This window comes from Python bivittatus, unplaced genomic scaffold (genome assembly GCF_059951505.1).
Source record: "Python bivittatus isolate LINGU-HERP-01145 unplaced genomic scaffold, Pbiv_v1 ctg000580_np1212, whole genome shotgun sequence".
In the NCBI taxonomy this organism is placed as follows: domain Eukaryota; kingdom Metazoa; phylum Chordata; class Lepidosauria; order Squamata; family Pythonidae; genus Python; species Python bivittatus.
Window position 1 is genome coordinate 11,863,602 of NW_028277087.1, and position 21,717 is coordinate 11,885,318.

Genomic DNA, 21,717 nt, shown 5'->3' on the forward strand with positions numbered 1-21,717 from the left:
AACTCTTTAGAATCGATCAGAAACTTGTGATCTGAAGGTGCAAAAGAAAGCACAGCTCACAACAAAGGAACCTATGTATCTACTTTCAAGAAGGAAAAAGGTGACACTGGAATCCCTGTTTTGGCACCCATGAGCACCAATTTGCCCTTGCCCACCATCTACCAGATGTTCTGACCTGCCCTACCATTTTAATTTTTTTAAAAGCAAATATATTTTACTTTTTAATTAAAAAATAAATCTATATTCTTAGAAGGCCCTTGGATTCCACATGGGTCTCCATAAGCATTACTGGAAAATGTAAATGGTGAGTGGTTGTCACTTGCAGCTTATTTGCAAATATGTCCATCTACCCCAAAAAAGCACAAAAATGAGTTTGTGAAAAGGATCCTGGAAAGCTAGAGAGGAAGGCAAGGAGCAGCATTACTGGAGGTCAGTCCCTGAATATATGATTTTGTGACTGGCCATGCCTAATGTGGCACCTGTTTTCTGATTGGGATAAACACATTTTCTTTTAATGCCTTCTTGACAATGTCAAATGAGCTCAGAGGTTTAGGATACTGGTTTTAAATGAAGAGGAATAGGATATGCTGCATAATTATATCTCTTCTAAGTAACGGGCCAATCAGTTGGAGAATGATATGGATTCTTTGCTCAGAGAAGCAGCTTAGAAGAATACAATAATGTGATGGAGGTGGGAGGTACCTGTGATAAACGTGGCCAAAGATAGGCACCCCTTGCGCTATTCACTTTTAGGAAGTGACAGTAACTAGAAAAAGCCCCCTTGTCTTAGAGGATGTGCATATGACCAAACTATATCTTCTAAAAATGCATGTGTTTGATCAACCTGATTTGTGATGTTCTGGGCAAACACATTACAGCCAGGGATACTGAGGTATGGATAAGATACGATTCCAACAGGTTGTTTTGAGAGCATGTTGTGGCTGTTGGAATAATTAGTTCCCATAAGAGCAGGTGCCATGTGGGCATGGCAAGTCAAAAAAGACTGGTTTACTGGAAAGCCAAGTGCTGGAACTCTCCCTGCTGTACCCTTAGCTTTGTCTTCTTTTGGGTAGGTAACCGTATTTACAAAGAAAGCACTTAATTTCAGCCACCTGCCATTTGATTTTCTAACAATGCCCACGAATTCTATATGGAATCCCAGGGCATCCTTGGAAATATAGTCTGCATATATATCCACCCGGTGGTGCCTTGCTTTGCAGCATATGAGGTTCCTTTTTATTTTTTTTATTTTAATTAAAATACAATTTTTAAATGCCCATCAATACCAGTAGGTACAATGTTGGAGATTTCAAGATAAAAGCATTTGGAGTATTTTAGAGGGAGAAGTTGAGTCAGAAGGCTTCCCCTCCACTTTTATAATACTAGAACATGATGGGGTTGTTCAAGGAAACCATCTGGCAAAGCATTTGGTATAGAAAGAATAGAGCTTATTCCTCCACTGTGTGATTAGTTTGTGGAACTAACTATCAAAATGCAATGAAAGTCATAGGCTTAGAAGGCTTCTCCCTTTTCAGCTTTTGTCTCAACATCAACTAGTCAAGGATGATAGCTTTTCCCCTCTCTTGACTCTCCTTTGACTGTCCCAGCAACAACTAAAACAAACCTTTATAGAATTAAGCAGGCATATCTTTGGTGTAAGGATCAGAATAAAACACAGGCAAAGTGTAATCTTAAGATGCTTGCACAAGAACAATTTCTAAAACACCCTTGGAATACAGCCCAAGAAAAGGTGTGTACCTAAACTCTGGCCTCTAATGGACAGCCTTCATCTCTCCCCTGCTTAATTAAAAGTACATGACACCACTGATGTGTTCCAGCATTGCCCTTCATTATCCCAGGGTGCTCATCCTGAAACAATTGACTGACCTTTGAGCCATCAAACCAAATTAGATTTTTCCCTCCAATAAATTCCATATAATTGGAGGTGTCCAGCTTGATTGTTATCTGTCACTTGATGTCTTGACAAAAGAATTAAAGGGATCTAGGTTTTGTGTTACCTTCTCATGGTGTTTATGTGTGAGAGAGACAGGTGAGAAGAGGCTGGTTGTAGCCGGCACAGCCAGAGTCCTGAAATAACAAAGACCCTCTAAAACTCCCAGTGTTGATCATAACCCCTCTTCATACACACACATAATTGCCTCTTGCTGGATATGACCTGGTTAGAAGACCTAATAGGAATGCTAAAATCATGGATAAAATCATAGAGCTGAGTTTATTCGCCCAGCTTTTTCAGTTCTCTGCTCCTACTGCTTAACACAAGAACTCATAGCAGTTGCTATGGTGGAAAACATTCTGGAGCTCTTTTAATCTGCACAGCCAGTATGCTATACTCTTCCTACTGGCAGCACTTCATCCCTTGTTCCAGATGGGAATGGCTCTCAAGATCAATTGCCCTTCCCCTAAAGGACCAGAAATCCCTTCAAAGGGAGGGCTTTAAAATGGGCATTCTGGATTTCTGTTTTAACACTCAATTCAGTCACAGAATAGTCTTTCTTTAAACCAGTGTTTTTCAACCTTGGCAACTTTAAGATGTGTGGACATCAACTCTCAGAGTTGAAGTCCACATATTCCCCATGCTGGCTGGGGAATTCTGGGAGTTGAAGTCCACACATCTTAAAGTTGCCAAGGTTGAAAAAGACGGTTCTAAACTTTTCGTGGAGCAGAGCAATTTCTGAAATTGTTCTTTGTGTTCCATAGAATAATAAGCAAGGTCTTCACAATAAAGAGTAAGTATTCTTGCCACCTTCTGCTTAGTACTCCAATTCAGTCTGGATCCTGGTAGGCTTTCGGTCTGCCTCTGATAGCACTTCCCTGAAGCCAAGCCTCCCTTGCATTCCTTGGAACTAGGACTGCTTCATCTCCATCTGCCTGTCAATCGAACAGGCAGACATCCTGCTAGAACTGATTGCCCCTAAGCCCTGATCCTCAGGTGGCTGCTCACACATGCTTGGGATGCCTAGGTTTCTAAAACAGTGGAAACTTTATTTATTTTGCAAGCTTCATGGGCTAAGTTTCAGAGAGGGAAGCTAGCAGGTGGAAAGTGCTTAAGCTATAAAGGTTGGTGTAGGGGAGCATTTGAGAGTGGCAGCCATAAGCCAGAAAAACTTTCATTAAAATCTCAATGGATGGTCTTAAGCAAGCCACTGTTTTTTAGCCTCAAATGCCCTGAGATGTACAGGAATGAAGTACAGTGTGTTTCCAGGTGCAATTCAAGGTGCTGGTTATTAGCTTTAAAGCCCTTCATGGCTTGGAACTGGTTTACCTGAGGGACTGTTTTTTCCCAGTTGTTTCTTCCATCCAATTCGGTTCAGCAGGTTGGGCATGTTACAGGCCCCATCAACCTAGGTATGTCAGCTGGTGGGGACCAGGAGACGTGCCTTCTCTGCTGTAGCCCCTGCCCTCTGGAACATTTTCCCTTCAGAGATTAGGATGGTCCCAAGCCTGTTGGCCTTTCATATGGCCATGAAGACCTGGCCTTGGGGCCCCGAGTTTGTTAAGGGCCCTGTTTCCTGGCTATATTGACATCTATGGTGATAATTTTTCTCGCCAACCATACATATTTATTTTGTATTGGCTGTAACTGTTTTTAATTGTTTTATGTTTTTACAATTGTTCACCACCCAGAGTCACTTGGTGAGACGGGTGGCTATAGAAATCAAATAAATCTAAATAAATAAACAAACAAATAAATAAATAAATAAATAAATATGCCAGCTTCACCAGCCTGATGACCTCCAGGGCACTCCATCCCATGGAGTTTGATTCCACCACTCCTTCGCACAGCACCCCACACATTTGTTTTCTCTTTTCCTTTCCCTTTTTTCTCCAGAGAGGTTCTAAGGCTCCAGCCTGGCAAGGTGGAAGGAACAGCAAAAAGCAAGCAGAAATATCTAGCCAGACAGCAGCAGGGAAGATAAGATAAGATGAGGAATGGAGTAGGACCTTTTCCATTTTTTCCTCCAAAACTGTATTTCACAAAATATACTTAGCCAGATCAGGGAAAGAAGTAGTGTCTGCATTCATATAGCATGCTAAGCTTGGCGAGGGCCGACCTATGTTAGCTTTCTGGTGGCTTAGCATGTTGTGTGAACCCAGGGCATTTGGTGAGTTGATGGTTCAGCATATTGTGCAAACCCAGAAAAAGACTGTTATTTCAATAACCAAATGAAGTGTGTTGTGCAAACCCACCCTAAGTCTGGGATTATGGTTGGGGACCCTCTGGACATACATCTTAGAGGTCCAGACTTAGCAGCACTTTGTGTGGATAGTTTGTTGGCTTCTGTAAAACTGCCTGGTTGCCTATAATACTACTCACAAATTTCATCTCTGACTTCAATGCTCCATCTGGTCTGAACCCACCATCAACTGGATGAGCCTCCTCAGTGATTCCCAAGGCTGCTGCTTCATAAACATTTGTAGCAGTCTGGAGCATGCTCTGAAGTGACTGGAGAAGTCTAGGAAGCAGAGTAATAGCAATAATTATTGTTACAAAGTCTGTGTGTGTGCAGTGCAGGATGAAGAAGGAGGGATAGGGCAACCTCGTTTACTCCCAAGACCCCCATCAGTAAAAATCTCACCAACATTGCTACGGGGGGGGGGGGGGGAATATAATCCTCAACAAAGGAATCAGGATTTCTTGATCTTCCTAACTTTCTATTTGGAGAAAGGTTGAGTGCTCAAAGAAGAGGAAAATGAAGAAAATATTTCCTCCCTGAAGGTCCCCCTGCTTTTCCAACCCCATCTTCCTTATTTTTAGTTCTTTGCATCCTAAGAAAAAGGAATCCAAGGAGAACTCCCATCTCCCAAATTTTATTCACAAATATGTAGCCATCTATGATGTGGACCATTCCTGAGGCAGAGCAAGTGCCCAGGGAGCTGCCTTCAGTGCTGAACTGACTACTCAGATTTTAATAAAAGTGACATCCTTGAAATAACCAAGAGTTGGGTTCAAAAAAGACTTTACATTACAATAGCATAAGAATTGAAAGTGAGAACCAGTTTGGTGTAGTGGTGAAGGCACCAGGCTAGAAACCCAGAGACCGGGAGTTCTAGTCCCCCCTTAGGCACAAAGCCAGCTGGGTGACCTTGGGCCAGTCATACACCCTCAGCCCTAGGAAGCAGGGAATGGCAAACCACTTCCAAAATCTTGCCAAGAAAACTGCAGAGATTTGTCCAGGCAGTTGCCAGGAATCACCACTGATTTGAAGGTGTGCATACATGCGTGCACACACAGAGTTAAAAGAATGCTTTAGGGCAGCTTTCCACACTTGGGCTCCTCAAATCTCCCCAAATTCACAGCCAGTGCTACCAAAGATCATGCTGATTCAGAAGTCTGAGAGTTAAATCCAGCATAACTGCAAAATCAGCAGCAGCAGTGGAGATAGTATTGACGCCAAAATCTGCCAGATAGCAGATGCGATGTCATGATCTAAATCCAGCCCCTTTTGTATATACGTTGGGGTGGGGCTTGCATTATGACACCACTGCACATGCCTTTTTAGGGATTTTGACACTTCCTTGCTCATGTCAAATTAGGGGAAACTGATTCAGACCAAATCCATGAATTTGCTTAGAAAAATTCCTCTCTATGTGTTTCTTTTTCCAAAATGATTCAGAAAAGAAGAGGTGTATGCCTTGAGAAAGATGTCACACACACACACACACACAAAACATTGGCTGTCAGTCAAAGAGTTCAAAGGGTTGGAGGGGACTAAAATGTTCCTGCTGCTTAAGTTAGGGTGGAAGAAGAAAGGGCCAATATTCCTACTTTTCAGCTGTCATTGGATTAAAGCCTCTTGAACAGTAGAAATATGTCACTTTTGAAACAGAAAAAGGAAATAAAGAACAACCCATGGTTTTTATGAAGCCCTTCTGATACCCAACCATCCAAAAACTGCCTTAAAGAAAGGGCTCTTCTATGAGAAAACTCTGGATCAACATGCCAAGATTATATTTGATATGAAAAATGGTGAGGTAGAAACCCTCCTGCATTTGATACTTGGCATGCCTTCTATTCTTTCTGCTGCTTCAATTCTGTGTTTGTTTTTCTTCTGGTTTTGATGCTCTGTAGGGTTGCCTTACCTGGTGGCACTTCCCAGACACAAGGAAAGTGAGTTTGTGGAGCCATTAGCTCTAACATTTTCCAGCTATTCATCATCAGCAAGAAATGACTGCTAAGTATTAGATGCTAAAACCAAGTTTCTGATGGTCGTGGTTGCAGCTAGTGTTATATGCATTTCATTATCTCTGGCACTATAAATACCCCACAATTTTTTCACAGCATGTAACTGTGCTATTTGAACATTTTGCCACTTAGCAAGAATATGGGTGAGGGAAAAAATATTGGGCATTAATAATTTTTACGCTGCATACACAATCTGAGAGAAAGGAAACATAAGACAAGAATGTTTCCGAGCATTGGAACTATATGTTTTGCCACATTGTCTATGAACCCATCAGTGATCTCTGCTACATAGAAGATGATAAGGGGAGGTGCCAGTTTCCACATTTTAATTCTCCCAATTGAACATCAACTGCTAATTGACTCAGATTACAATGACAACCATGGAGCAAACTACCAATTGAACCCTGAAACCAGGCATTAATTAAACCTTGAAACAAGTAGAGAACAATGGAGGACTATTTCAGCATCAGAACTTGTTAACCAGCCTGTGATGGTGTATAAATCAGGGTTTGAACAAATAAGGGGGATCCAGAAAGCACATGGTGACAAATAGCCATCTATCCCCCTCCTTTAAGATGGGGTTATCAATGAATGAATTCAACCCTGAATCCTCACAAGTCGGTAGAAAAGTTGCAGGGTAAGAAGAAGCTTGCTTGTAGAATGAAGATCCTCTAATATCAGGGAAATGAAGATCCTATAATACCCAAGGAAATATTGGAGGAATAAAGCTACTACTCTTCCCCAAAGATGTTTAACCTGTGCCTCAGAAGCCACATGCCCCCCAGGGGTGATTACTCTGATTCCTCTTCAATTACCAATAATGTTCTATAAATGATTTAAAAATTAAATGTAATTTTATGACTGGGTAGGGGGAGAGAGGATAGATGTAAGGAAAGCACCTTGTGAAAAAGAATGAATAGGGTCTAAGGTAATTGTAATATTTACTCTACACTTTTCCCCAATCTATATGGCTCCTTGACAGATTCCATAAAATCCATATGCTACCCTTGATCCATAAAATGGTACTATGCCTTATTACGGCCAATCTAGGGGCCAGGGGGTGTGCTTTTGCCATCCAACCCAGTGTGTGTGTGTGTGTGTGAGAGGCACCTGTTTTGGAATCACATACTACAGCAAAGTAGTGCTATGCCTTTGCTCATCAGGTTCTCATCTACAGTCCCTGCAAATTGGCTAGGAATGGCTCAACCCATTTAATCTCCTGCTGACTTTAGGCAATGTTGTTGACTGGGCTGAGCTAGGATAGCAGTCTTCAAATATCTGAAGGGTTGTCACACAGTAGGAAGACTTATCCTCTATTGCCCCAGAGGGCAAGACTGGAAGCTATGGGTTAAAATTGCAAGGAGGAAAGTTCAGGTGACATCATGAGGAACTTCCTGACTGGATGAGCTGTCAACCATTGGAACAGGCTACTGCATTAATCCCCCTTCTTTAAAGGTCTTCAAAGAGAGGCTGGATGGTTACCTGTCAGAGATGCTGTATTGCAGGGAGTTGGACGAGATGATTTCCCTTCCACCTCAATTATTCTATGGAATTCATAATGATAAATTGGGGAAAAATACACTGCTGCTTTCCTGGAAGCTCCTAACATCTTTCCATACATCCTTTCTCCCTCCCTTCCAGCAATCTGTCTGTGGTAAGGGAAAAACTAACGCTTTTTGGTCTTCCCAATCTAGCCAGTAGCCCTGGAATTACCAAGCAGCCTTGCATCCAAATACCAACCAGGTCCAACCTTCTGTTATTAGTGAAGGTTGGCTAGGTGGGTCACCTAAATTAAGCCATTAATTCTGGATGGGGTGTTTTTGTGTATGTGTGTTGAGGCAGATTAGATGATCAATATCTCAAAGATTGCCATGGTGGAGAAAGGCAACTTCTGTTTAAAGATATAATCTATCAGCACAGATATTTCATACTCTTCTCCCACAACCTCCCTCCCTCCTTCCCTCCCTGGCTCAGGATGACTTGCCCATGATTAAGCATAGTAAGATTTGGGGGTGTGTGTGTGTGTGTTATGCACAAGGAAGAGGCCTTTTCTGCAGATGTCTCTCATCTCTGGAATATGCTGGCAACATACATATATTGTTTATCACAAAAATTTACCACCTTACCCCAAGACTCTGGGCAGTTTACTGCCAACAACATACAGTAATCCACTAGACTCCATAGTAGATTCATTAAGACCAGATCCTACAGCTCTTCAGAGAAATCCTCAAAATTTTGTTAATTTATGTCCTTCTTGTAAGTCAACTTTCCTAAACACATCTTTCAAAATTCTCAACAATGGCCATGCTGGTTGGGGAATTCTGGAAGTTGAGGTCCACTTATCAGGGAACACCCAGTGTGGAGAAGACTATCTTGTTTTGTTTTTAGTGGATTGGAATGACTTCTTCTTCTTGGATAGGGTGGATTATTACCACTGTTTTTATTTTGATATTTATTGTTGACCTAATTTAAGCTATTACCACCTTCAGCAATTTAGTAACCTTAAAGTTGACCTCAGGTATGTTAAATATTTTAAGTTACTTCCTTTGCTGTGGCTTCTAACCTTCCAAGTATTCCCTATCTTATTGGCTTCCCTTTGTCCTGTTTACAGTCACCCCCCCCTCACCAGTTTTTACCCATTTCTAAAAATGCCTCTGGGATCTATATCGCGCTCAGAGGCATTTTTGGGCTGATAATGCAGGAGGCTGGCACTTTGCTCTGCAGGGTATTAACCTTCCATTTATCTCTATTTTCATTTAAAAAAAAAAAAGTCAGATGAAGCATGTAGGCTGTCAGACTCCAAGGGAGGTTCCAGTGGGAGCCATATGATTCCAGAAACTTACTCTTTATAGGTTTGCAAAGTAACATGAAGCTCTTACCAGATAGGTTGGATAAAAGCATCAGAAAGAGGTCAGTCCCTGTTAAGAAGTACTTCTCCTTCAGCCTCTAAAGTGCTGTGTATCTTATATTTATTTATCCCCATGATTGAACATGACCTGTCAGGTTGTTTAATGGCTTAGTACTTGAATAGTCTCCCTCATCCAGACCCAGGCACACATTTTCATAGGTTTTCAACAGAATGGCTGAATTTTAAAGGCTATTTTTGCCAGATAATTTAGAAGAGGAAGAGATTAAGTTGGGTTCCCACACAAAGTAGCCTTCTTTCACTGCTGCTGCTTCTCACGTTTCAGAACAACTCCTGGCAAATATTTTTTCCATTGGAAAAACTGGGATATTTCCAGCATCATTTGTTTGCTTTCAATTCAGTATGCACTTGTGAGCGTGCCCCATTGAGTGTTTTTTTCTAGCTTCATCTTTCCACGGAAGGAGCTCTATTCATTGCAGAGATTCCATTAACCCCCCCCCCAAAGCTACATAAAACGATATCAAGGTTCAATAAAACCACAAAACCTCTAATCACACGCACCTGTCATGGTCATGATGTTAGGCTGCAAAATAGTTTGTTTTTGTGCTAGTTGGTATGAGAACACAATACTTGTGTTTTGATAACCCAGGTATAGGGGGTTGTATGAACTCAGCCAATAATAAGTAGGCATTCAAAAGCCACTGCAGAAGGTTAGCTGCAATGCTCAGCTTTATACATAAAGGCCATAACATGAGGGTCTAAATGTGAGCCTTAGGAACAATTCTGTTTCATTTTTCAGCTCTTAGAAAAATGCTCATATTTGCCCTCAGTGAAGACTTTTCTATGCCCACAATGACTCTAACAGAAGCATTATAGTTACATTCCATTTACTGACTAGGTTCATGCAATAAGCTTAATTAGGTCAGTTAAAGACCTAATGGCTGCATTGGCCCATAATGCAGATAAGGGATGGTAATTCTTGCCATCTGAGTTGCTCATCAATTGCCAGTTCTCTGCACTTTCCCACTGAGCTCTATGTCATCTTTCATCTACTGCAGAAAGTGCCATCTCAAATGGTGGGGAGGGGATCTTGTTTGCATCCTGCCAAGCTGCCTGTTTGATCACAGGACATTGCACTGCTGAGAACATGATGGAGCATCAGGGAAGGAGGAGAAAGAGAGAGAGAGAGAGAAAAGGTCTCCATTCCTCTGTGATTCTTCAGCTAAGGTTCATCTGGGAAGCTGGAGATGCCTGATACAGTCTAATGAATATAAAGAGACCAAGCCAAAAGGAGCCATGGGACCTACCTGCATTCACAGATCTCTGTTGGTATACATGAAAAAAGGCAATATCTGAGAGTTGTATGATTCAGTGTATCACTGTTGTGAAGGTATGGTAAAAGCCCTGGGAAAGAAAGCAGAATCTGTCTTGATTTGCTATCTTGAGATAGACTTCTAATGTCACTTCTATAAATCATTGAAGGACAGTGTTATCATTTGTTGTGCACCTGTCTCTCCTTTTTTCCTTCAGTCTTTTGTCATAACTGGATTTCCCTATGTCCTAACAATGCAAAATCAGTTTAGAAGCCAACAAAACAGATTCAGCCAGAAGAAAAAACTCCCTTGCACTCTTGATATTCCTGTTTTACCAGCAAACTAGAGACTTGTTTGCCTCCAAGCAGTGGCTCATTCAAACAGTCACTGCAGCTGAACTGTGGGAAAATATTATTTCTCCTGGGAGAGAAGCCAACAAAAATCACAACTGCCATGCTAGAGATCAGGCCAAAAATCTATCACATCCATCCTTTCATAGCCAACCAGATGCCCCTGGAAAGCCCACAAACAGGATAAATGGGCAATAGCAGCTCTCTCCTGCTCCTCAATTATTGGCAATCATTAGAATCTATCTTTGGTTCTGCTAGATAATAGGATCATAGCCCTGAAGGTTTGGAAGGGGCTATTTGGATATTAAGCAATCCCCTGTTCAATAATGGGAATCCATATTAAAACATCTTTGCAGATGGCAGGCAGTCCAGCCTCTGCTTAAAATCGTGAAAAGGGAAATTCAGCATTTCCTTTGGGAATTGGTTCCACTGTCCAACTGCCCTCTGGGAAAGAATTTCCTGCCTTCCCTTAACTGAAGACCATTATTCGTCCTGACTCTACGATGCCAGACAACAGGATATGACTGGCTTGTCACCATGATACAGCCATTGCTACAATTACTGGTTTATAGGTGTCTTCCATGAATTTAACTAATCTGTTTAAAACCATTCAAGATGGTGGCTACCAGCATATCTTGGAGAAGCAAATTCCAGAATTACATGCTGTGATGGGGTTCTTTTGGGAAATGGTACAGACCAGCAACAAAGAGACTGTTTTTATCTTCCTGATGTTTCCAGGGAGGCTTTTATTTTATAAAATTTACCAAACTTACTTATTGTCCTAATGTCTACCTTACCTCTTATTACTACACTTATGCTATATTATCCTATACTTATACTAACATCTATCTTAATATTTTATTCCTTTTTTTAAACAGTTTTTATTAAAAGATTTTACATATATAAGAAATACATTCTAAGAAAACAGTATAGTAAATGGGAAAAAGAAGAAAAAAGGAAAGGAAAAGAAGAGTTAAAGAAAAAAGGAGATAGAAAAAGAAAATAAAAGAACAGGAAATGTGTATGTGTGTTTGTGTATAATGATCTTCCTCTTGACAATTATACATACAATTCTAATCAAACCTCTCTCTAAGATTATATCATACTTCCTTTCTATAACCTATTCTTTCTAATAATCAAAATGATGAGTCACAAAATCATTTTCTTTTTTATGCAAAAAGTCCATAAGGGGTTTCCAGTCATTGATAATGTCAATAATGACCTTTCTCTAATCAAAGAAGTCAATTTGGCCATCTCAGCAAGTTCTGTCTATTTCACCAACCATTCCTCCACGGGGAGGGATTACTCCATGGGTAACGCTGAATCTTTACATCTTTGTGTATGTAATAATCTTGCCACAGTAATCATATACTGAAATAATCTTCCATGATTCTTTTCTAACTTTGTATCCATCAGTCCTAAAAGGAAAAGTTTTGGCTTCAATTGAATATTAATCTTTAAAAGCCTTTGTATTAATGTGTGTATTTAAATCCATTTTTTTTTAGTTTTTTTACATGTCCACCAAGCATGATAGAATGTCTCTTCATGTTGTTCATATTTCCAACATACATTTGGAATGCCTTTATACATTCTAGATAATTTCTCTGGCATCATGTACCAATGATACATCATTTAATAAATATTCTCTTTAAGATCATAACAATGTAAATTTCAACCCTTTTGACCACATATTTTCCCATTGATCCATCTGTGTATTATAACTAAGTCTATATCTTATTCCTAAACAGTTTATAACAATTCTGTTGCCTTTTGTTGCTTGAGCCTACACCAAAGTCTTTAGCCACCTTCAAGTTGGCTTTCTGTTGCTGTCAGCTGCTGTTCTAAACTGCTACTGAAGTTTCTCAGTCTATCCTGGAGTGAGAAAAGGAAGATGCTTTACCAGTTACTGGCTGGCTGGCTGGCTGGCTGGCTGGCTGGCTGGCTGGCTGGCTGGCTGGCTGGCTGGCTGTAGCCCCTCAGCATTGCTGCTGGAGTGGTGAAGCTGCTGGGCTTTGCTTCTCCTTTCAGCTTATCTGCTGCTGGTTTGGTCAAGTCCAAGCCTGCTCCTTGTTTACCCTCAGTCGCCTGTTGAGCTGATGGCTACTCCATTCCCTCAGCTGCAAATTCTTCCTTTCTGCTCTCCCACGTGACACAAATCTTCCTCCAAATGCACCCACACTCTGGTGCTCTCAGCATTTTCCTTTTACAGTTGGAATCCTGGGGTGGTGCAATGCTCTTCAGGCTGCCTTAATGTCTCAGGGGAGAAAGCAAAGGGAAGGAAAAGCTCATGCTGGCCACTGCAAGGCTTTCCTCCCATACATGCCATGCCTTTGGGAAGAAGTACCTTTTTATTATTATTATTATTATTATTATTATTATTATTATTATTATTATTATTTGCCTATCTGTGAATCTTCCAGTGATTGGCTTTGTTGGCTGGCCCCAGGTTCTAATATAATCAGAGAGAGAAAAATTGCTCCACGCCATATCATACATTCATACACTTCAGTCATGTCCTCCTCCCACTTGTTTTGTTCCTAAGCTCTAAATATTAAAAGTGATCATCAAAATATTGTTCCAACTCATTGATCATTCTGACTGTTCTCCTCTGCGGCTTTTCAGCATCTAAAATATATTTTTTGAAGTGTGGTGAACTTGAAAGCAATTAATGGTGCACAAATACCATAATGACATTGAGTGCTCATAGCAATAGACTGTTGGGTTAATGGCTTGGTCTTATTTTTATTTTTATAACTCCTAGATTTTTATATTTTTATATAATAAAGCATGCCATTATTAGGCATCATTCGCTAGTGAATTTTAAAACCCATAACCAAAAGATGCCTTATAATACAAATGGAGAAACCATATATGTAAATGTTCAAAAACCATGAACCTGAAATCATAAAATAGAAAAAGGCCTGAGTTAAAGACAGATTATAAGTGCTTTCCTAAAAATAATGTAGAAAAGACTTGCCTCAATTCAGGCAGCAGTTTGTTCCGTAGTGAAGGTCTCAGCATGGAAAAAGTAGAATTAATGTTGACATTGGATCTTGCTGTGTTAAACCAAAGTGTGGTTGGTTTGATTTTAGCTTAGAATATTTTGCAAATTCAACCCATTGTGGGGTTAGTTAACAAACCATAGTTAAACAATTTGAAGCTTTGTGAAATGCAAGAATCAGTTGTTTGCGTGTATAAGAAACCGGTTTTGTTTCTCTCAGTAAGAAAAATAACTTCTTCCTATCTCTCTCTGAACATTAAATGCTAGCCCATTATATAGCAGGATGGCCTAAAACCTTTTCTCATCCAGACATGGTAGTTTCAAAAAGCTTAGCTAGTGTTACGTAGTCTACTGAGCCATTCATTACTTCTCAACAAGTACCTCTCAAAGTAAACACAGTAAGAAAAATTGTGTTTGGGATCACATTCTCTGATAGGGGTAGATGAACCTTCTAGTATCACTTTCTTATTTTTCTGTCTATGAGGTTGTTTCAGAATGTTGATTTAGAAAATACAAAAATACGTACAAGAAATCCTTCTTAAAACTGTAGGCATTTATATCCATTTTTACACAAATTTCATGTGTTTCAGTAATGTGCATGTACCTCCAAGTTGGTAGTCTGCCGGCAACAGTATGTTGGCTTACAAGATACTTTCTAGAGTAGAGATCCTGGCTTTCATAGACTAATGTGAGCATACTTGAAGTACAAACAGGCTTTGGTTGCACTTGTGTTGTTACTGTTAGCTGGCAATACTATATATGTCACTAAGTCTGGTAATCTAGTCCATCCTTCATCTTAGTGAAAAGCATTAAGTGAAAGCCTTGCTTGACCAAAGCCATGATGAGTGGCAGGGGTCAATAACTTTGTGCCCATCTGATGATGATTATAGTGTATGGAAAATTGCTACTTGGAATGTAAGAGGAGTAAATGGAAACGATTTAACAAATGAAATGGCTAAATGAAAAATAGATATATTGTGCATCTGTGAAACTAAGGATCTGTTTCAGATGCAAAGTTTAACTACATTTCTATTCATATGCGTATAAGGCAAAAGAATGAAGATTAAAACTAAAAACATGATTGATTTGATTGTTTAGGATGAAAGATTGATAGAAGGGGTCAAGGATACAAGGATGAGAGGTCCTGAATGTGGGACAGATCCTTATCTGATAGGGTCAAGGGCGGATGATGAGAAAAAAATGAACATGAAAGAAAGTGAAATAAATTACAGTGAATATAGAATGACTGCAGAAAGAAAAAAAATGTCCTGTATGAAAAAGAATTAGAAGAGAATTTTAGCTTCCAAAAGCATGGGAGATTTAACCCTTTCACTGCTGAGTTGAATTTTTATACGACTTTTGCTTTACTCCTTTGGGCTACCAGATCTGGACTGCAAAAACCTGGACATCTACTAGATGGCAATAAAGAGAAATAAATAACTCTTTGCTGCCGTGTAGTCATCAGCTGGCATTTTGCAGCCTAGATTTGGCACCCTCCCCCCCATGTATTTTTTCTCCAGTGTACATTTGTGTTAAATTCTTAAGTTTCTAGCCACAATAATTTAAACAAGCTGAGTTGGGTTCCTTTGGGTCTTCTGATTCAGCTACAGTTTGCTGAGCTGTGAAGTGGTCAGAGTCATGCAAACATTTGGATGAAAGGTATTTCTTATCCATCTCTATTCTACTCTACTTTGCACCTATTGTGCAAAAATTGCTCTGAAGAGCTCAGCTCTTGGCTATGGTGGAAGGAAAGTCTTCTGACATGTTTTGCATCCCATCAAACACATTCACTTAAAAATAAAACCCTAAACCAAATCCAAGGGCTCCTTGCCAAGGACAGTGGTGGCTTTTGTCGGGGTGGGGAGGAAAAGTCTTCCAAGCAAGAAGCCATTCATTACCCAACAATTAGGAGCAGACTGAAAAGAAGCCGAAGAACAGTGTGAAAAGTTAGCATTTGCAGAGCTTCTGATTTCCTGTTTACTCATTATACACCTGGTCTATTATTGTGAATCTTCCTCCCTCATTAATTATGATAAATCCAATGCAGGCAGGCAAGAAATGTTTGTAGCTTCCAAAAATAAGTGTTTTGAAAATATTTAACTTCCATGCATCAGGACCGTTATGTTGGGGATACATTCCCAGGTGGCTTTGTGATGGCTGATTTCCATCACATGTGTGAGAGAAGATCTGCATTCCAGGAAAGATGAACCATGTGTTTAACATACAGATGAAGTTGTTGTATATCAAGTCAGTTAATTGGTTCAATGCCAGGCAGAGAAATTCTCTTGCATCCTTTCTACCAGCTTTTATTCCCTCTGAGAAAGAATTTAGCTTGAAATCCTTTTCAAGGCAGAAGAGAATTTTGGAGAAATTCTCATGGGCGTTATCTGATGTTTTAGCCCGTGTTAGTTATAAAGTGGACAGGCACCCTTGCCTTTCCTTATGCAATCATCTCTCTCTATGGGTCTGCAGCTATCCTGGCTTCCCATATATTCTTAACTCCTAATGGAAGACATTAAGAGGGAGGGGGAAATCTTCCCATGAGCCCTGATTCTTCTGATTCTAAGAAGTCATTGGACACCTTCTTCATCCTCATGAGAAATTCAAGGAAACCACCTACTCTATTTCTATACCTACAGATTTGATGGAAAATTTTGAAAGGGCACTAGCTGCAATATATGTTGGGGTGGGTGGAAAGGCTCAAAAATCTCAAGGTGATGTCCAGAACATGAAATCAAAGTCTTGGTTCTTTGTATATGAGTGTGACATCAAAGCATGTATAAAAGAGGTGAGCCTGTGACTGCCTCTTGGCTTTTTTTTTAAATACATCCTCCCCCCCCCCCCCCAGATTCCCCTGAGCATTGGTATAGTGCTTTTATCCAACCAAACTGGTTTTGCATATTTAATTCTGCCACAGTTTTCTAAGATCCTGCCATGGAAAAGGAAACAGGCTGTAGCTCAAGAGCAGAGCAGCTGTTTGCGTGCTAAAGGTTCTGAATTCAGTCACTGGCATCTGCACATGGAACTGGAATAAATCCTGCTTCAAACACAGATATGATGTTTCCTTCTGGAGATGCCAGATACTGTACATGCCATGATGGCAGAGAAAGCAAACAGCCATCAAGGCTAATAGCCACTGATAGTCCAATCCCCTAGAATCCATGAGCACCAACTAGCAGTCAGAAGACATGATGAAAACTCCCTAATCTCACAGTACATGGACAGAGTTAACCATAGTTTTAACTGGGAAACTGTCAGCATTTTAGACCAAGCTAAATCCAAAAACGTAAGAGAATTCTTGGAAGCTTGGTATTCAGACAAGGCAGCAGTTAACAGACACAGAGATAAACAGCATCTACATGCTATTCAAAAGAGACAAAAGACCAGAAGATCGCCTCCCCAACAATCATCACCCAGATAAGCAAAGGCTACCACCAGGCACACAATCAAGCAGTAAACAGATGCTAATCAATGAACTACTAGAGGAGCAAAACAGAACCCCCACCAGCACTGGGAAGACATGCCACAGTATATAAATAGAGAGCAAACCCCATTCCATTCTAGCACTGAAGATGTTACCTAGCTGGGTAATGAAACGTTTGCAAGAAAAGAACCAAGCTCAGAGAACCCCAAGGACTCCACACCCCTAGAATTTGTTCAGTACACTCTTAGAACCATCTAAGTTTGCTGCCATCATCACAACCGATGCCAACCATTTCCACAGTTTATATGTGGTAAAAAGGAACTTACTTTGATCAGCTGGGGAATCTCTCTGCATTAGTTTTAATGGGTGAGCTCAAGCTCTAAGAATGTGAGAGAGGGAGACAAACTTCTTTGTCCATATTTTCCATAACTTTATTTCTGTCATGTCTCTCCTTATCTGTCTTTGCTCCACACTAAAAAGAGCCAAAGGTTATTGTTTTGCTTCCTAGCAGGGCTGCTTTAACCTCCTAAGCATTTGGGCTCATATACAAGTTTTATTGAATTTTTTTTTACATGAATAAAAGTAACATGGAAAAACAGAAAGTTAAGAAAAAAGATGAAAGAAAAAGTGCAGGAAAGAAAAAATAAAAGAAAAAATGAAAAGATATTAGAAAAAAGAAGCAGCTTCTGATCTTCCTTACAGCAGTTACAAACAAGCTTATTTTCTCCCCTCCCCCTTTAAAATTTCATACATATTTATCCTCTCTCTTCAACCTTTTTAATTAGCAAAAACAAAAATCACCCAATTTTTAACCATTTTCAGCAAAAAGTCCATCAAGGGTTTTTAGTCTTTTATGAAAGGACGTATTATTTTACCCGTGATCAAACAAGTCTATTTTGAATTCATTCCTTGCAGGCAATCTTCTAATAGATGTTTCTCTGGGCAAAATTAACTTGGTGTTGAAGTATTGTTGTATAACTTGATCTCTTGTCATCATCCTAACAGAGTGCACAGGTATACTGTACCGCTTAAAACATTTTTTATCTTCACATATTTTGTGTTAATTCTGCACACTCTGTCCACTTCCATACCCTCCATCTTCCTCTTCCCATTCCATAAACTTCAACAGCTCTTTCCTTAATGCCTTCCCCAGGTTGTTCCAAAATTACTCTCAATCTCAGATGGATTTCTTCCTCACTTAATTCTGATAATGCCATGTCTTCATTCATTTCTCTGCTTGATATTTCCCTCTTATTTTCCATTTTTTCCTCAGTTTAACTCATCCAATCATTTGTATTGCAGATTCTTCCAATTTGTTATTCTATTTCTCTTCCATATTTGCAAATCTTTCAGCCAGTAAAGTTGTCACTGACTTTATAATATTCCTCCCCCATCCCCCAAACATCCTTTGTAATATCCCTGGTGTAATGCTTTTCCTGGTGTTTGCTGTGTTAGTGATCATTTCCTCCCTTCTTTCGCTGCTTCCCTGATAACAGCCATCTCTCCTTTTTTTAAAAAAATGGCCAACAAGGGAAAGCAATAGCCAAAAGAGAGCTCTTCTCTTTTTCGTTTCTCTATATTCTTAACTCATTAGTTCCATTTGACACGTTCTACAGTCTATGCACTTTAATGACATTCCCTTGACTTTTTGTTTAGAAAAATCAACCAATCATTTATCTTGGAGAATCCAAACAGTCCTCTTTCCCACGAAGGCCTGTACTATTTATTTATTTATTTATTTAATTTGTTTAATTTATTCAAAAATACTTTAAGATAAGCAAAATCCAAATTCAGCCAAACCCTTTATCCATTTTAAATGTTCATAGTCCAAACTCTTAGCAAGCTTTTTGCTGTAAATTATTTTTAAATCCTTGTAATTATTTTTTTCCATTTCCCCTTAATCATGCCCCGGGTTGTAGGAACACTCACCAGGAGGTCTAATTACTCTGCTGCTCCAAAGATTTCTGTAGCTTTTAAATAATTATAATGCAAATGTGTTTTAGAAAGTGGAAGTAGGTCAGACCCAATGTCCATTACAGGCTCTGCTGATGCTGTGGGCACAATCTTTCTTCCTCAGCTTCTGGTGCTCTTACTCATGAGTCACCTGCAGCATCTCTGCAGGCTTCCTGACAAGGAGCTGCCTTCTGAAGTGCATGTGGGTGATCTCTTTGGCTTCTCCTTATCCAGAGAAGCTCCACCAGTCTGGACTCACTGCCCAGTTGCAGTTCTCCACCTCAGCATTGTCCCCGCTCTTTGGAGATGCGTCAGTCTGCCATCATCTCCACCCAGAAGCTCAGTTATCACCCTCCTAAGTATTTTGATTACCCCTTTTTGGTATCTTTTCTACAATATCCTTTTTCAGGTTGGTGCCCAAAGTTATATATACTCCAAATGCACTTGTCATGGTTTATGTAGTCTGCTTTTCCTTTCCTTATCAGTCCATAGATAGAATTTCCCCATTTTGCTGTAGCTACATATAGATATGTACATTTTCACTGAACATTCCACCATGATGCCAAGTTCCTTGTTCTGATCAGTTACTCATAGTCAGCTTAGATCTCATTAAGTTTGGAATTTCTTGTTGCCAGCGACTATCACTTCTAAAACATGAATTCCACAATTCCTTTGCAGTAATTCAAGTGTTTGGAACTGTCTAGGTGCCTTTCCCAAATGGTTTTCCAGAGATGATGTGATTGGTCCCACCTTTAGCCAATGAAGGTGAAAGAGGAGCAGTACAAATTCATAGTTTGAACCTGTAAGGGTTCAGCAAAGATGGCTAAAGCTCAGAGTAAGATGTGGTTGGTGCAGAATGCAAAATATAATTTTAAAAAGTTCTGGGGAATTATAAAATAAGATAAATAAGAGCCAAAGAATCAAGATAAAACAAAAGTGAAAGAGACTGCGGGTCTGTTGCAGGGAAGAGAAGGCAGTAACAGTTGTAATGGGGAGAAGGTGAAAGTGCTTTGCACTTACTTTATCATCTCTCAGAAGAAGGAAAAAGTGCTTCCTAACTTAGCTCAGGAAAGAATAAAGGAAAAATGCAGCTCAGAACTGATAAAGGTATAAGAAAAAGCCACCTTGTGTTTTTATGCCAACAGCCACATACCTTAAGGAAAATTAGATACAAAGCCCCATCTATTTGGAAAAATTATAAATGGAAAACGTACTGATTTTATTTTACAGATTTTTAAAAAAAATCCCTTTAAAAATCCTGATGGATTGGAATGCCACCCTACACAGTAAAGCCTTTGGGAGGTACAGAAAATCCTGTCCATCTATTCCATTTCTGATGGAGTCTCTGGAGGCACAAGGAGGACCTTTTTGATTGCATGGCCTTGACAGTGGAGTACATCTTAGCGGTCTTAAACTTCAGAGGCTATCAGGCTGAATTTTGTTGAATTTCCAAATAATTCTTTTGCTCTTTGCTCTTTTCCCCCTTGATGGCTGCCCTTGTGCTCCTGTCTCAAATGGTATGAATTTAAATATGGGGATGCCATTCCTGAAGTACTAACATAAAGGTGAGATATAAACCCCACAGGATGTTTAGGTACCCTAAAATAAAATGTAGAAATTGCCACATGAAGAAGGTAAACCCTATGGACCTGTCATGGGTAAAGCTGACTTTCAGGAAAGTTTTTCATAGTCTCAGGGGCTGGATCTTAGGAAGGAGAAGCACAACCTTTTACAGTTAATAGCCCATTAATAACTAAATGACATTTTATGCACCTGATGGCAGCAGCAGCATCTGATGGCTTATTTTCTAAAAATAACAAGAGGGCCTGAAAGCAACCTCCCTGTTTCATTTTTCTTCTCTTCCCATTAATCATCTTCAGTTGCCCTCATTGGCCAGCCATCAGCTCTGTTATCCTTTTAGTGGCAAGATAATAATTTCTAGACTAATGTTTTGTGCCCTCTCTCCTGCAGCACTAAAGTCTCAGGATAGGTTTGTAATACCTGATTTACAAATATGCAAGCTGAATATGGAGTGGGGGTGACAAGACAGTGCTTTGATTTTTAAAGCAAACATCAATTTCCCCCAAAGTAGAGCCTCAGTCCCTACCTATCCTAGAGGTTTTACCTCAAGATGGTTGCAAAACTCAGACTTCCTGCTCTTTGCTTTAGTACTTTCTTTGAAACTTGCAACCAGTTCCTTTCCATCCCTCAGAAACAGGTGTGTCCACCAACTGCCATTAATGTTAACTTAAGCAAGGGTCTTCCCAGCAATAATGCTCCTCACAGAAGTATTTTTAGCTGGGCATAAAATGGAAACTTAGAGGAAAAACACTTTCCTTGTGTCTTGCAGCTGCAACATTTGACTTGCAACCTCTACACATAAATATGAATGAACAATTCAGCCATTTTGGGGAATGCCAACAGTAACCAAAGTTGCACAAGCATGTCTCTGTCATATACTGGTGGAAGTTTTCATAGCCAGTATCTGATGGGCAGTATTGGGGTTCAGGGTTTAGTGACTGTGGTCTAAAGAACAGATTTCCTGAAGTTTCACTAGCAATTGTGGCTGACATCTTCAAAGGCAAAGAACACAAGCAACTGAGTA